Here is a 16,491-nt window from a genome sequence, read left to right on the forward strand (position 1 = left end):
AAGGTAAGACAAAGCAGGAGGACAAGGAGATAGAAAACCACTTTCTCAAAATATGATAGTGGAACACTGCCCACATTTGGCACAGATCTTTGTTGTCACTCAGTTCACGAAGGTGTAACTAACGTAATGACCCAGGACTTGATCTGGCTTCTTTATCACCCCACTAGCACAGACACTCACTCCATCAGCACTGAAACCCAAGCACGGCACCCACACGGCGCTCCTCCCCATCCTGATCCCTCTGCTCCAGCCATACCCTCTGCAGACAGAGCTGCAGCAAGGTCCATGGACCAGGTCTACCCTGAGGCACATCACAGGTGATGTTAACTGTACTCCTAACACGGCGAGCATCCTCAGGACTTACGTTTTCCAGGCAGAGTGCAAGTGTAATTGCATGGAGCATTTGAGCAGTTTAACCCACAAGTGTTCTTTGTTTTGAAAAGCAGCACAAACAGCACAAGACAACATGTTAAAATATGCACGCCTCATTCTTTACCACAATTTACCCTCTGTCAAGATTTGTTTGTGCTTTGGCATCTAGGCACAATGTCCTTCTGTTTTCTAAAACGGCTTAGAGAGCCTCCTTTGACAGCTTCACATCCCTTTGAGCAAGGGATGTTGGCCTAGCCACTGACAGCTTTTCTGTTCCCGGTGCTTAATTGACGGCTTCTATGGGAAGAAACATAGGTCACATCTAAACTCAGCAGGAGGTCTCTTTGAATGGAAGATTATCAAGTTTAATAAATGCCTGTTGTTATCTCCATATTATAAAAAAAAAAAAAATTTAAAAAAATTCCAGGAGAGCAGCTAGCTTTAGTATTGAACTTTAGTTTGATAATTAGAAAATTAGAAAGTTTCAACATTTTACCTGCAAATTATAAATCAAAACTAGACATTTTCTCCTTTGTAGCCCGTTTCCTCCTATACTAGCTGTTCCTCATCTCTTGGCATTCTGTAACTTTAATGCTCTCAAGAGTACATTTGTTTTTCCTCTTAGTTCATATTTTTCTGTGGTTTATGTTCTCACGTGTGTGATATATCACAATCCTGCATGTCTTCACAGGCTTCTCAGAAAACCATTTCTGAAAACAGCATCATGTTTGCACAGGTACACAGCAAATAATTACAATTAAATTGAAAAAACCTATAATTTAAACCACTGGTTAAAAGAATTGTTAATGATATTAGAAACTCAATCATTTTCTTAGTGTTGTTAATAGTTAAAGCTATAGAACTGCTAGAGTGGATGAACCAGAGTCTTTTTCCCAGTTCTGCTTCTCATTTGCAGAATTTCTCTCCTGTTTTTTTTTAGTTGTGTAGCACTCTGGACTTAGAATACTCTTGCAGCAATAGCTTTGCTTTTAAGAATAATAACCCTCCAACAGCCCTAATTTTTGAGGGATGTCAGTCATTTTAATCCCAAATCTGCTCACCCTCCTCACAAACATAAGGTTTTAATTTTTATTGATGATAAGTATTCAAATGAGACGTAAATATTTATGAAAGAGAGGTTATTAAAACAAAAGGAATTATCAACGTTTCCAGCTCTTAGGATTTTGTCAAAACGTTGTTGAGAGGTGGTGTTTTTCAGAAAGCCCAAGCTCTTGGATGAAAATAACCACTTTCTTTTGAAGTAAAAGAAAGATTCAAGGGAATAAATAAAAAATAAGCTGAAATGTGCCTTGAGTACACTTGATATGATCAGAAAGGAAATAAAAGGACCCAAATATGTATTTTTAATTAATCACTTCTAGTGCCTGATATCAAGACTTTTGGCAGCTTCATCATCTCTCCTGATCCTCTCTGCCTCACTTACCAGTGGTTCCTGAGACGCTCCTGTGTAACAGTCCCAGTCTGGACCAGGTTACTCTGTCAGCCTCTAGGCAGGAACGTATTGAGATACAGTTACTGTCATAACTCAGACAAACAAGATAAGAAGAAGATCATAGGAAAGAAAGTACTATCACCCTCGTTTAAAGGTAGGAAACTGAAGAAAGAATTTCCTTGCCTAAGAAAACTGAAGTTACAAACATAACCAGGGAGCAAAATTGCAGGTTTCGGGAGTACCAGTCTGCTGTTTTAATTGCAAAACTAACAGGGTGACTTGGCTCTGTTCCTACCTGCTGCAGTAATTTCTTTTGCACCATCACCTTGCCAACATCAGAAGAGCACAGTATTGTCACTGAACATCTGAGACCAAAAAAAATCATCTCTCAACCTTCCTCTTCAGCTACCATCCTGTTCTCTTTGTCTATAGATCTGTTATCTTCTTTGCTTTCTTCCTCTATACCTTCACTAGATAAACTTATCTACTTCTAGTGTTTCTTCTTCCTTCTCTGCAGTTCTGCTTTGTGATCAATCTTTTCCTTGGTATCTTGAGTTTATCTGTCTTTTCACCAGACTACCCTCCACTTCTCTAAGCATTTTCTACGTTTCATTAAGAAGGATTCAAACTTTCTAAAAAACTTTTTTTTTGGCCCAGACATTTATGCATTCAGAATCAGATCCAAACTACTATGGCTTATTGATACAACTACTCAGGTAGACATTGTAGGAGATTTAAGCAACAGCTTTCACTTGCAGGAGATTTAATCAATAGTTTTAAAACACAGCTTTTAGAAATCAGTGTCTTTGTCATATATTAAGAAAAAAAACATCCTGAGTTTGTATCCATAGGTAAGCCACTGAATGGATCACTGCAAATTTTGCTCCTTATTTTTGTCAACATCTGTCTACTGCACTACTACATCATTACATCTACATCTAACTTTAAAGAAATGTGAGAGTAAAAAGCCAGTGTAAATCCTTAAGATCTGAACAGGCTGTATAATTGAAATATAATGAAAACATGCAATGCTTGTTCACTGAAGGATAATTCAGTCTGACTCTCTACAGATGTTTCAGGGTTCCGTTTAATCAGGGTTTTAATACCTCTGGATGAGGATATAACCTATCATACATAACACATCCATTTTAGTACTTTTGGTAATTTATATTGGCATTGTTCTATTTCATGTTGTTGCTAATTTGATGATAAACACACACTCAAACCCTCATGCACACATTTTGGAGGAAGTATACTATGTTTGTTGAGGATACCATTACTTTTAGCTTTTGCCTGTTCCCCTATGTGTTTTCTATCCTTTGCTTTTGCCTTTCCTGTTTTAGAGGCTGCTTTTTGTCCATTTATATTCCAGCCGCGCCTTCTCAATTTTCTCAGGTTCATTGCTGGTTTCACGATCCTGTATCAGCTCTTCTACTTCACATGCATGATCTGTCAGCAGGACAATATGATCTGCAGATCAGAAGCAGTTTAGCAGTTATTCATTTATGTTGAATCCTTTTGTGGCCAGTCAAGTCCGTGAAGGACACATCTTAGGCAATCAACAACAAAGATCGTTAAAGTGATGGTGTTTCTCTTTTCCTCTTCAGATGGTTCAGACCTTCAATGTATTGCTTTCCTTTGTATATTAGATGCTGCCTGTAACATTAAATTGGAGACAGTCTTTATATTCTTTATCTTTTTTTTAAAGCTATTTTATGACTATTGACTAGTGTAACTGAATACTGGAGTTCAGAATAGAGTATCTCTTCTAGAGGGAGAGTGGAAAAAAGAGAATTTGCAGGAAGAAACAGGAAGAACTGTGATCTGCACAAACCAGCTCTGGGATGGAGCTTGGTAGTGAGGTCTGGCCAAAGGAGGGGGGAAAACAAAAGGAAAGCAGCAGTCAAGAGGAGGGAGTGCAGTGAGTGGGTGGGTGGGAAGTCTTCATTAGAAAACAGCTGATAGAGTTCTTCCTAGCTTGCTTAGGGCTGAAATGCTCAAAAAAATTTTGGGTGGTAGATACAGGTTTTAGAGCAGGTAACCAAGCCTTAGATATTGCTAGCAAACACACATTATACAGAACTGTTCAGTTCAAACACTCTCTTTGCTGGACATACCTAGCTTGACACCATGCATAATCTTCAGTGAAGTCACTCAGGGGCATCAGACTGGATGAGACTCCGGAAGATGCTGGGGACAGTTCAAATCCAATTTGGATAAGAAGTCTCTAAGTTCTCTAAAAGCATCTATGAAATTAATTGGTTTGATCTAGGCTATACTGGAAAAGTTTGGCTCTGTTGTCTCTGGTGGTAATGGTAGATAATAAGTTATTTTATGTTCACCAGCAGAATCTGTGGCTCTCCCCCATAACTTAAGAATAAGAACAAATCAGTAGGAACTAAAAGACAGCAGTACAGAAAACAAGTGCAACATCTCAGAGACTGTTTAAAGGCCTTGTCATTACAGTTATATTTAGAGAGTTAGTGCAAATGAATTCTGTTTTCCCAGAGGCATCAAACTCCTCCTGTCAAGATAGTCTCTCAAGAGACTGGAAAGCCTCTCACTGCCCTCCTGCATCATTATTATTTTCCTTAATTTTTTCTTGCTACTGATGTAACTAAAAATCCAATATAAGATCAGAGAAAATATTTTGTCAAGTAGGTCAGACAGGCACAACTGATGGACATTAAGGAAACATGTACTGCTTTTCTGTTCCTTCGAGTGCACTAGAAAAATATAAAAATTAGTTAATTTTACTAAAAAATCCAGGTGGGGTGCTCAGACTATTTCTGCTACTATGAAATTGAAGAGTGACCTAGTACTGCCATCAGATCTGACTTATGAGTGGTTTTTCAGACTTGAAAGTTCATTTTTCAATAGGTGGGGTATGTCAAATCCCTGAAAACTGTCAGACCATTGCAGAGACATTTATTGGTGTGATGATAGCAGACTGCTCAGCACAAAGACCATCACTTTACATATGTGGTCAATACTCAGCAGACTGTAAGCAAAGAATGAAATGGGGAACAGAAAGTACAGCCAGCTTGATCCTGTGCTTTCTAGTCAATTTAGAGGGTAAAAAGAAAGAAAGCCTACTGATGAAGAGCAGAAAAACAAAATTGAAACAGAACTTGTTGAGCATATCATAGCAAAATAATTTTCCATTTGAAAATGTCTGTCTGGAAAAAGAATAGGTCAGACTCCATGTGTTTTTGACAGAACTATTTCCTCCATGAAGCATTATCTCCATCATGGACTGAAAGTTTTCTATCGTGATTCTTGTTAAGTAGAAGCATCTTTGCTTTACAGAACTACATACATTTAAAGGTTGGAATTAATAAAATTAACCGGTGCTTTCATCACCGGAGGTGGAGTCCAAAAGTATTAGTCCCTTTAAGCGACTTTAGTGCTAGAAGATGAGTTCCATGGTGGAACTTTAAATGCTATGAGGAGACCAGTTGCCATCAAGACTTTAATATGTCTGGCCTTTCTGCTTTAGAAGAAGCAGTAACACAATCATTTAAGAGAGTATACTGAGTAATGTGGTCTCTTGTTTTTTCATGTTTGAGCCAATTTGTGTACACAGAGAATGAGAGTTTGGTGGAACACTGATAGTTTTTAGGATCTTTCTATGAGCTTGCTGTGCTCAGTCATATTTGTGCTCAGTTCTACTCTGTTTCTCAGTCTCTTCCTGAAACAAAAAGGAGAAAGTCCACACAGTAAGAACAAAGTCAAAGCCTGGTTATTAAGGCACTTCCTTGGACATTCTGCTTATGGAGAGTGTGCTCTCCAGCCTGGCAACTCTGCTGCACTCTGCATGAGTTTTCCTAACAGCACAATGTCATTTTTTTCAACTTTAGTGGTTGGGCAGATTCTGACACACCAGGAAAATATATCTGTTTCAATTTGGTTTTTAACAAGGTGCACAGATGGTGTTAAAAAGCAGGTAGAAGTGGTTAATCACCTGTGAATTTTAGGCATTTTTCTGCTGTCCATAGAGGACTTCAGGAGTGCACTTACTCCATGGTTTTCTCCACTATGATTTGCATTTTCACGGTTGTTTTCAATCAATCACACCAGAGAGGTTTGCAAATCTCTTCATTCCAAAGCATTGAAGACCTGCCCGTGCCCACAATCCTAGTGCAACAAATGATTTGGGACTCGAATCATGTGGTATTCAGTATTCAGGCATATCCGTACCTCATCGCACCCTGAATTGTTTCGTTTTACTGACACCATCTGTTTCTTGTGCCTCAACCAATTTGTATTCCATTGTCCCCTATGCTCAGCTTTCTGACCTTGTAAATCGATCTCCTGTACAGTCTGTAACAAATACTTTCCTGAAATCTGGATGAATTATGTCAACAATTTCATATTTATCAATTCAGCGATGCCTTGAAATGACCCTAATACATTTGTCATACATGATGTTCTTTAGTAGAACCACGCAGCTTTCCCTTTACTAAATCACATTTCTAACTGAATTGTAATCTCCCTTATAAATGTTTCCATTATCTTGCTCACTACTACAGTCAGTCTTACAAGTCTGTATTTCATTGGGTCTTTCCAGTGTCTCTCTTTGACAGCTACAGAAGACACTCAACAATGAAGTGCATTTCAGGTATATATTAAGTGCTCCTTAAAAGAAGAATAAAAAAATTAAAACCTAGTAAGTTATACTCCTGGTGTTCAATAGTAGTATTAGCCACTTAAATGGAGAAAAAAGGAGGATTTCTTCACTGCTGGCAGTTACTGTCAGTGATGGATCATGACATAGACATTCTCAGTATGGCCAAACAATTTCACTATATAGAATTTTATATAGCTACAGCTAAAATTCAATGAACTGATTCAGAAGGTTCAGGATAAACTATAACAATAAGTTAAACCCTTAAATCGATTTGGTATTTTAAAAGGATAGGTAGCAGCAAGATGTCATCTTCCTTCACAGATCTAACTTTAACTGGAACTGTAAATCCAAAGCAGAGTATTGGTGGATAAGGGTATATAATGTGTGATTTAAGACCCATCCTGGAAATCAGTGAGGATTTGAGTACACCAACTCTAAAACATTATCGGAGCATTATAAGAGTCCATCCAGAAAGTTAGGAGGATTTTTTTTTTTTTTGAAGAATAAAGATAAATTTCATATCTTAAAGAGGCTATTTTTGAAGAGTGCCAGGCAAGATGAGAAAAGAAAATGACTGTGAAAGAAGTAGAGTAGCAGAAGCATAGATAACCACTCATCCTACTATCCTCTCAAGATATGAGCTGAGGATGATTTCTATCAATGACTTCCAAATATAACATTATTCAGCTTTCATTATGTTGTCAGTCTAATTTGAATGTAAGTTATTCAGAGCACATGGCTGTTTTGCCTTTGTGTTTGTCTGTAAAGCACTACGCACCCCAAGCCAGGAAAAAAAGGAGAACTCTCGGATTAGAGGAGATAACATTCTCATTGAAAGTCCTGTGTACAAATGCTTGTTTTCTAATCACCTCTGTGAAACCTGCTCCTGCTACACCAAACAGAGAAATTCTTCAAAGTAAGAAGAATTGCGGCTTATTTTATACTAACCCTGGAGCAGCCTCTCCACTTACAAGAAATGGGAGAAACTTTCGCCAACTTACATTAGTTTCTATGGGAAAAACACCTGAATCCCAAGATTTGGCTTTGGTGATGACCTGAGGTTCACAGAGCTCTCAGTATTGAACAAACTCCATGTCTGAGATGAAATCCTGAATTCCCACTGAAGTGAAATAGAGTTTTTTCACTGACCTTAGAAAGGCCAAAGTTTCAATCCCTCCTTTTGAGACGGGAGTTATTAAAGATTTTGCATGCTGTGGCATGGCTACATCAGAATTGAGTGCTATAGAGATAGCCCAGAAGTAATACGGAAAATATTCTCCCTAGGGCTGCAAGACCTAAGGGAGTCTCTGTGATCCAAAAAGGTAGCTTGTTATGTGATGACAAGTCCGCTTTCCTTCTCTTAACTCTAAATAAAAGCATAAAAGTTTAACTTTTATGAAGGACAATTAGAACCTGAGAACATATTATTTATTAGCCTACTGAGTAGTTTTCTTTCACCTTCCCTTTCCCTTCCCCTCCCTCTTTACAATGAACCTAATCTGTTTTCCCATTTTTTTTGCATTATATCTTTCCCCTCCTCTTTATTTTTCTTTCTGCCCTTTGATTCTAGGGGGGCCCTTTTTCTATCTGACTTTATTTTGTGTGTTTGCCTTTGAGCAGGGCCCAACTGAAGGACTAGTTCACAACTGTAAAAATCCAGATTTGAGAGGCTTTCCTGAATCCCCAGATCTGTCACTGCCTCATCCATGGCTCCCATTTCATTCTCAAAGGAGGCCAGTGAGGACTGCTGTCTCTGCTCTAGGTCTGGTAGTTACCTTTGGGCATGAGCTACATTTGCAGTTGGGTCAGAAGCCATTGCAGAGCTCTTGCAAGGAACTACAGCACATCTGACAGGAGCCTCCAGTAGCACAAGCCAAAGGTAAAGTCAGACCACAAGAGTAACTACCAGCAGTAGACTGAGCCACACAGTCAGACCGGGGTGTCAGCAGAGGCTGGTGTGACAAACATGGATCTGTCAGTGTGCCATTGCCTTTCCCAGGAGCGATAGGGCAGGGTCCAGCAGATCAATCCATGGCTTTCCCAGAGAATTCACCGCAGGAGTGTGGGTTGGGTTTGTGAGCCAGGATTTTGAAAAATGCCAGCTAATGCCAGCACAAGAATTGATCAAACAAGATAAATACCAACCACATAAAGCCAGGGATGTAAAAGGTGTAGGCTTGAGCTAAGCTGAGTGCTTTGAATATCCAGCTGAGAATATAATGGGAACAGTTTAACATATGAGGGCAAGACTGGTTCCACCTGAACAGACAAAACAAGAAAAGGAAAATGAAAACAAAAAAAGGAAGCTGTTATTTGGGAAAAAGCCAGAGGGTGGTTCTTGCCTTCATACACTAGAATGGACTAGTGGTGGTGTGTTATATTCTGGTTCTGGGAGCTGGCTACCCTCTATTCACAGTGGCAAGAGATGTCTTCAGTCATGTGGTGCAAAGCATGGCAAGTCCAAGCACGTGGAGCAGGTCAGGTAGTGGTGCTGCTGTGCAGCTGCAGAATGCAGAAGGGCTTAGTGGGGAATGCCTCCTTGCTGAGCAGCACATGGGATGAAGGACAGGCACAGTATAGAGGAAGAGGACAAGTGATGGTGGATTTAATTCTTTCAAACACTAAAAGGCAGCCAATTAGAGGTAGAAGCACCAGCTCCTGAACAACTCACAAAGGGCACAGGAGCCACTTGGGAAACACCAAATTGGGCTGAAAGTGTGTTCCCACAGCAGAGCCAAAGAAGTGGGGCATTACCTGCCAGCAAGGAAGTCTGAGTGCAGACACTAAACACCTCCAAAGCAACAGGAGAAAGCAGTGCAGGAGAGGAGAGGCAGATTCTCAGGAGAGCAATGGAGACCAAGCTGCTCAGCCCATGTGGAGGGGTCCTGGCACGGAAGAGCAAGCTGCACAGTGTGCAAACTATACACAAAATCAGGAGCGTTACCTGATCCTATGTGTAAGTGAAAAATGACAGGATTTTGTGACTTTTCAGGGGTCTGACTCACAATTTTTTGGCTCTAGGTGAGCAACAGTAGTATTGGTATAATACAGTCTGCTAAACATTCCCCACTCAAGGATCTGTTCAACACACACCATGCTTTTACTGAATTTTACAATAATTAAGCATATTAGCAAACCATACTGGTAAAAATAATTTTTGATAAAAAGAAGGAAAAAGAAGTTGAGGAGTTCACAGGATAGCATTTACCTTATGGCTTTTCTGCATAAGAGGCAAAGAGCTGTCCCATGCAGGCTGCACCTGAGATGTTCTTTCACATCCATCTTGTTGGCAGCAGGGCTGTGTTGGTGTGACCACACCAGCAAGAGGCAATGTGGGAGTGAACTCCTCTATTGCATCCTCTGTTGGGTTCATACCTGGCAGTACAGCTACAATTTTCCTTTTTTTTAAGGGAAGGGTTTGAATCAGCACCCAAGTTTTACACTGTCATAATGTTAGGATGAAAGGAGTTACCAACCAGTGGGGAAAAAAACATTGCCACAAAAAATAAATAGAAATGAGGTGTTCAATTAGAGTATTGGGGCATTTCAAGCCTCAGGGGTTATTCGTGTAAATGAATCTTTTGCTTATTCTGTAAGAGAACACAAATCAATAGCACAGGAATAAAAAAGAACTAACAGTCTTAAAACCCCAGATGAAATCAAACCACACAAATCAGATCCCATTATAGATTTAAGGACCATACTCTTGAACAGAGAGGATTTTGCGCCCGTAAATAAAGTTGTTAAAGGTGACCCCACATCAGGGTGAGAGTTTTGAACTTACCTTCCAGAATGTCTGAGGTTCTTTTGGATTGTACCCAAAAGGTCTGTGAATTTGGTTTATTTGGTCAGCATGTGAAGGTTTGATTGATCCCAGAGCTCTGTTGGCATGAAGACTTACTGAAGTGTGCTTTCAGGAATACATAGTTGACTGACCAGTGACTGTCTAGTCCATAAGAACTAGATTCCCCACAAAAACTAGCAGCACTTCTGCTTAGCTATGACTCTAAACAATGTGTAAAGTTGAACTATGAGAAGGAATATTCCCCATAATCACATTCCCAAATACGTCTGAGTTTAATACTGAAAAAATACCAAAATTTAGACTAATACCGAAGTAAAGAATAAAATATTAAAAAAATTTCAATTATATGAAAAGTGGTCGTGATAAAGAGAAATCAGTCTTGATATCAACACCACTGGCAATGCAATTACCTGGAATTTACCTGCTGCCCTGTCATCTGATCACCAGAGTCACAATATTGAGGGGGGTTTTTTGCCTCCTTGTCTCTGAATGATGAGTTTCCACTAGCTCACATTTTTTGACTGCTTAGAGGTGATAGGAAAGCAAGGTGGTGAAAAGACGAAATTTTTTTCCTTGGTCACTTGAACTTGGAATTTGGAGATCTAAATTACCTAAAACTAATCTAAATTACCTAACTCACTTTTAATGAGAATGAGTTACAACATTCAGTCTGAATAAGAATGGCTTTCAGCCTATGAAATGCGTGCTTTCCATCTCATGAGGGATGCGTAGTTCCATAGCAGAGAAATGCAGATTCAGCCCCTATCTGCACTAGACATATTGGTACCCAGGTACCTCAGCTTGTTTGTCTGTGTTTAGAGGTCTTTGTTCAGCAAAAGAGCATCACTTTCGTTTTTCCACAGCTCGTTAAGTTGTTTACAATCTTACTCAGGCCGCTGTTGAAAATGCTTTTTTCCTTTCCCCGGTATGAAGTTACAACATGCTGTTACTGTTTACAACAAATAAACTGGCACGACTGTAGAAGGTAAGGAGGAGCACACATGCAGGGGTATATTTGCTGTAATGTTTTCACAGAAACTTGAATACACACAATTTTCAAATAGTTTTGGTATCAAAATAGGTAATTTTGTAAAGGAAAAGAAAAAACTCAAAATTAATTTGTGGAAGATATTATGATACAAATAATTTGAAAATGTGACCTGCTGCTAATACCCTCTTAAGAACTGGCCTAATTTTAGTGACCTCTTAGAGGAACATAATACTACCTAGTCTATTTGGAGGTAGTATATACTTTCCAGAGGGAAAAAAAAAACAAAAAAGCTCTCCAATTTAGTGCAAGCAGAAGTCCTGAAAATAAAATTTTGAATAACTTACTTCCAATTTCACTTGTACCTATACAACTCAGTCTATGAGACACTTTACAAAAATGTGGTATAACCTCTAGGGAACAGCTACACTGATGACCCAGAGCAGGAGGCTGCTCTCTGAAATTGTGAAATTGCATGTAGATATTTGAAGCCTATATGGTGTTTTGTCTGCCTTTAGATCTTCAGCATATGCATGTATTCATGTCTTTGAATTAAAACATGTTGCTCCCTTTTGGTAATATAAAAACTTGCCAATTAATGCATCAAAAGCACTTCTGTGTCTATCATAACATCATAGAATAATTGAGGACAAAGGGACCTCTGGAGGTAATTTGGTCCAACATCTTGCTCAAAGCATGGCAAATGTCAAAGTTAGGTCAGGTTACCAAGGCTTTGTGAAGTCTAGTTCTGAGTGTTTCTAAGGATAGAGATCCCACAACCTCCTGGGCAACACAGTGCAGTGTCTCCCCACCCTGAATGGATTTATTTTCTTCTGTCTGATGGGAGAAAAAAATTATGACCCATTGTGGTCCCTTCCAACCTTACCCATTCTGTGATTCTGTCTAACCATTCTGTGATTGCTGTCATTTTATTTTTTAGAGGTGCCTGCCTCTGTGATAAGTAAAGGCACCGGTTTTTATTCCAAGCAAATTAAAATAAAAGGGGGGTACTAACAAAAAAACTATTTCTGTATATTTACTAACTTCTAGGCGTACCGTGGAGTCTGTAAGGTGAAAGGTCCTGTCTGGACCTAACACCAGGGAATCTTTTGCGGCCGGGAACAGGGAACAAATTATAAATAAAAATACATTTCTCTGTGCCATGTGGATACAGAGAAAGGACTTGCAGCGTGAGGATGATGCAAGACCCCCCCTGTACAAGCCCAGGGGAAATAAGTTACAACCAACCAAAAGGTAACACCCACCTCCAAAGCAGGGGAATTACCTTTTAAGGCAACAAACGGACAATGAATGAATATTCAACAACTGATATCGAGAGGGTACAAAAAGCCCAGTTTTCAAACAAGTTTTGTGTGTCTCGGGCGGGGCGCTGGCCCCCCCAGACCACCCAGCGCTGTTTGCTTTATTATCGCTTGCTTAATAAATTTATCAACTTTTAATTGGAACTGAGTTGTCTAAATTCTTAAACTAACTTATAACACCTCTACCTGTGAGCTGTGTGAGGGGTCAGGGCAGCCCCCAGGCTGTTTGGCTGGATGCCCAAGGAACATATTGGCATCCCCCTGACATTCCCATCAGTTTAGCTCTAAGTGACTTGATCATGGACCTATGGATGGGGGAAGAGTAGACAATGCAACTTAGGTCTTCACCATCCTATCCTGAGGCCTAACTGTATGCCAAAGTTGAAGAGCTCCAAGTAAACCCCTCAGCTCCAGAGCAGGAGAATTAGTCACGCACCTGCAAGAGGGACTCAGGTGGTGCCAGCGGTGCTAAAGAAGAGAGAAACTGATTTAGAGAGTGGCAGTGTTCTTATTTTTCCAGCTTGATTAAAGTGACTAGTAATTGTAGTCCCTTTTCTCTTTCTAGGTCTGGGATTTTTGTATACACTGGAGTTGGGGAAGGGAGACTTCCAGAGCACTGTCTAAAAACAATCTTGCTTTTTATAAAGACAAGACTGTATACAAAATATGATGTTCTCAGCTGAGCTCTGGTTCAGACATTGCTGACTGAGGTCACATAGCACAAAAATGGCAGCAGTCCAAATGTTCCCTTAAACATCACCCTGACCAGGAGCACACTGCAGTGTGCATGTTCAGACACCTTGAGATTGAGAGCCCAAATCCTATTTACAGAGCAATGCAATAAGGATGTGACCTCATCCCCCAGCTCCTCTGTCACGGTGGACAGAAGGGAAGAGTTCAGCCCACTCATGGGGATATGGATCCACAACACAAAGCAATTAGGATAGACTTCAACCAGTGGTACCACTAATACAGTGTACATTTCAAAGGATTGCAAAAAATGTGCCATGGCCTTGTTTTTCTTCTCTTCTTTGTTCCATTGTGCACTGCTGCTGTACCTTCTTTGGCATCTAAGGAAGCAAACCCAGAGCTCTGCAATGCAGGGAGATGGGCAAGAGCCAGGAACCCCTGCAGTGAGGCATTCTGTTAACTTGAAGGAAGGGCAGGGCATAGGTACCCTGACATGGACCACAGCAGAGGTGGCTTGAGCATCATGGGATCCCAGAGGGAAGGAGGTATCAAAATTACATGGGTCAAGAACATGACAAATCACAGGTTCCTTGAGGGCTCAGATTTGCCAGCACTGCGTAAGCCTGCCATTAGTTCCATTAACCCTGAGTTTCACTTGTATTAGGGCTCTTCTATGCTTCCCTCTCCTGTTTGCAGAGGCTTGTTTAATTTTGTTAACGACTCTGAATGAAGATAAGGCCCGTGTGTGTAATAACAGACTAAAATTAAACTTCAAACAAATTATCTGTTAGGGTTTAGGAAAATCTTATCTGGGGAGGAATTAATCCTTGCTGCTTGTTTTGGGGCTTTAGCAGGCCACCGGGGATTTGAAAGAGAACAATTTTTCAGTCTGGCACATACACAGCAACTGGAACAATGTGCATAATTCCGTGGATATGATTTTTTAAAAAAAAAAAAAAAAAAGGAGACAAAAAAACCTCTAAAAGACACATAAACATCTGAAGTGCAGCATGAACTGACTGCAAACCAAATGCAGTTGCTGTAGATCATCAGCTGTCACTGTCAAAGCCCTGGTCTGCTTGTGACTAATGTCCCTGCTTCCTTCGTCACTGCGTATCAGGACGAGTCTGTAAGTTGGCTGTTATGCCCTAGTGCTCCATGCTGCATGGCTTGGAAACTAGCCATTGCACCTCCCAGTGATGTGAGGTTGCTCTGAGAAGATGATGTTGCTCAATCCAGCCTGTTAGAGGGGGCAAGAGGGGCCAGTGGGGGTTAGTTTGCCGAAAAACAGTCAAGTGGCTCAGACTGTTGTTGGAATGGGACTAGAGGTGGGGCTGGCAGAGACTGGGCAAAGTCAGCCCTGTTTGAATGCCACCAACCCATGAAGGTTGTAGTCCCAGGAACAATTTCAGACTAACATTTTAATTTTGCTTCACTCACCTGCAAGTAATACCTATGACAGACAATAAAAACAAAGACAGGAAGATTTCTTGAAACACCTTCTGACGCTCATATCATAGAGATACCTCAGATTTCTTTCAGGAAGAGATTCCTGGTGAAAGTCTTTAATCTTTTTCTCTTCCATCCTTTTTTTTTTCTTTCATCTTAGCTCTCCACACCAACTGTAGCGTGAAAGAGCTGTAGGAAGAGGGAACAAGAGACAAAAGGAGCTTTAACAGCCAGGAGGAGATAAATGGATAGTCTTTGGAAGCATAAACTAGACCAGTAGTCAGGAAAATCACAGGTGACAATGTCCAATGTTTACTGCTTTGTGGTTTTCTTAAGCACATTTTTCTTGCAATTCTGGGGGCATAGATTATGTGGGATTCAGAGTGAAAAGCCCTCTCAGAACTGCACAGCAGTACTAGAAGAGAAACTGCTTGAAAATGCTGTCTCAAATTTCCATTATCCTCAACCACACAATGGAGTAAGATGCAAATCTTAGGTGGAAATATGCAGTGCCTGAACTCTGCAAAGGTTTTTACTGAATTTGCTGTGTATTCCTCTACTGTCTTGCGAATATTTGAATACATTGCCATGCTATCAGATGGTTATGGTTTGAGGCACTTAGAGCAACCAAACAAGTAATAGAATGGGCTAAACCTGCATCCTGAAACCCCAGAAGACTGAATGCAACTACTGTGTGTGTCCAGAACATCTGACTGCGTTCCCTGAAGTTGTTCACAGAGAGGGATATCTTCCCTGAGGGAAGTGAATGCAGTCAGAAGCTCAGAACACAGCAGGAAAGCACATACAAATAAAGAGCAAAACACTCTTTCCCATAATTTGGTTTCCCCTAGTTGGTTTAGATTCCTTCCCATCCACATAGAGAATAGCTCTTTGGCCACATTGCCTCCCCATCCACTCTCCCCTCCTCGCAGTTTGCAGCAGTGGTCTGTGGTATTCGCAGGTCTGTTTCCCACCCACACCCAAGTCACCGCTTGGCCGGTCATAGTGTACAATTTATTAGCAAGTTAAACAGGTGAGAACTCACTGAAGACCAGCTCTGCTCCTCTCACAGCCAGCACCATCTCTTACTGCAGAGATACAGATCTGCATCATTGCTTCATCCTATTGCAGGGCATGGATTGCATCAAAGAGAGGAGCTGAGAGGGCTCAGCACAATGTGTGGTCTTTCTAGTCAGAAACCACCTCTCTCACCAGAACAGGATTCTTTTCACTCCCTGAGCTGCTCATGACCCCATGTTGCTTATCATAAATCTCAGGTGTCAAGAGAGGAATTGAGAACTAAGCAAGGAAACAAAGAGTCAGAAGCAAAGAGAAGACTTCTTTACTTTCAAGCTTCTGTTAAGGACACCAAATTTACAGCCACTGAAGCACAGTGGCACACCTTCAGCAGTGTATGGTGCAATGATGGCCAGCCCAAAAACCCACGCACATTGTGGAGACCTGAGGATTCACCAGCCCAGAAGTGCTGTGTTGATGCAGTAATTTACCTCAGCCATCTACCCCTGTCAGATGGACAAATGTCCCTGCTGTCTCATTCCTCCTGTTCCCCAGCAGTGCTGCAATCACATGGATCAAACATGTTGCTCCTGGTGTTTGTCTTGCCTACCTAGGCCTCTGCCTGGAAGTAAACCAAATACAGTTTGCACCAGCTGAAGTTGTTCTTTCATGCTACTTCTTAAAAGGCATCTAACAACCTCTTGGTAATCACTTACCTGCATGGTCTTTCTTGGTAGGCAGCCAAGCAGGACGAGATAGAAACCC

This window comes from Empidonax traillii, unplaced genomic scaffold (assembly GCF_003031625.1).
Source record: "Empidonax traillii isolate 1590-97213 ecotype Southwest subspecies unplaced genomic scaffold, ASM303162v1 scaffold125:size1524877, whole genome shotgun sequence".
NCBI classification, from domain to species: domain Eukaryota; kingdom Metazoa; phylum Chordata; class Aves; order Passeriformes; family Tyrannidae; genus Empidonax; species Empidonax traillii.